This window comes from Lactuca virosa, chromosome 8 (genome assembly GCF_052849685.1).
Source record: "Lactuca virosa cultivar CGN04683 chromosome 8, Lactuca_virosa_CGN04683_v6, whole genome shotgun sequence".
Lineage (NCBI taxonomy): Eukaryota > Viridiplantae > Streptophyta > Magnoliopsida > Asterales > Asteraceae > Lactuca > Lactuca virosa.
Window position 1 is genome coordinate 205,419,387 of NC_136433.1, and position 1,510 is coordinate 205,420,896.

General features: G+C 38.7%; 1 non-coding gene across 1 annotated transcript; it reads right to left on the reverse strand.

Annotated features, from left to right (window-relative positions):
- Positions 1-398: 398 nt before the first annotated feature.
- Positions 399-505, reverse strand: LOC145135199 (small nucleolar RNA R71). Its single transcript, XR_013719661.1, has one exon. It is a non-coding gene; the product is annotated as a small nucleolar RNA R71 (small nucleolar RNA).
- Positions 506-1,510: the final 1,005 nt, after the last annotated feature.

Here is a 1,510-nt window from a genome sequence, read left to right on the forward strand (position 1 = left end):
CGAGGTTGAAGAGATAGAGGATATCAAGAAAATGACTACGGTGGATTACAAGATGAGGATAGGTGGAGATAATGGACCAGGGCTTGGTCCACCCGAGATACCAGCTGACAGAATTTTTGAGCTCAAGGGGCATATTCTATCAATGCTCAAGGACCTACCTCTCTACGGGAAAAAAGTATGAAGATGCATTTAAGTATAATGATGAAGTGAAGGACATTGCAAATTACTTCAATGTTCCTAACGTGCCAAGAGAATCTGTGTTACATAGGATGCTTCCGGAGACATTTCTTGGTGAAGCTAAAGTGTGGTTGAAATCACTTGCACTCGGATCGATTACTACATGGGAAAATCTTTGTGATGCTTTTATTGAGCAATTTAGTCCACATTAAAAGATCTCAAAGCTCAAGAAGAAGATTACTAATTTTCGACAAGAGGTTGGAGAGTCCTTATATGAAGCATGGGAGAGATACAAGGGCTTGCTTAGAAGTTGTCCTCAACATGATCTTAATGTCCAACAAGATGTATCCATTTTCTATGATGGAGTGAATGTCACAACAAGACAATTTCATGACTCTCAAGGACCAATGACGAAGAAGGATCTGACAACCATCAAAGAGTTGATAGAAGAATTCGCAAAGCATTCACGTGAGTATCATAACTCACGAGAGGATAGTACTAGAGGAAAAGTGGATGGAGGGAACGAGAACATTATTGTGGTTTTGGAAAAGTTAGAGAATATGGATCATAGGATGACTAAGATAGATCAATCAATCCATACGATAAGAGTTTGTTGTAACAATTATAGTGAGCCACATTTGCTAAGGATAGTGATTTACATGAAAATGGTAACCGAAAAGCCCAAGTTTGCTACTCGAGTGGTGATCGATTTGATGAATATTGGAGGAAGCCCAAAAAGGAGTGGTTTCCATATGAAGATTACAAGAAGAAAAAAGATGAAAAGGTTAGAGAAACCGGATGGGGTTTCTACCAAAAAGAGCAACCACCACCCGAAAAGAAGAAGGATTTTGAGTCGGTACTTCATAAGTTTATGGAAGCCTCAAAAAAAAGGCATGATGCTACTGATGCTAATGTGAGAAATCATCAAGTTTCCTTCAAGAACATAGAGACACAACTTGGGCAATTAACAACACTTGTTAATGAGAGATTACCACCTCGAAATCAAGACACAAAATCAAAACCCCATGTAATGGAAATTTACAAGGAAGAAGAAGTTCATTCTGAGCCATTTATTATCCATGAAACAGCTACTACACAGCTCGATTCATATTTGGAAGAAAGGAAGCTCGAAGCTAAAAGAGAAAAATGAGGATTGTATTATGATGATTCACTATGTCGTGGTTACTCTACCACGTCTTGGTTACGGGAGGATCGAAAATTTTCACCTCCTAATTCTAATCAGCCTCCTTTGCCATTCCTTCTCAATCCCTTAAGCATTCTCTAGAGCATGAACAAAAGAAGTTTATGGAACAAGTACTCTCACTCTCGATAA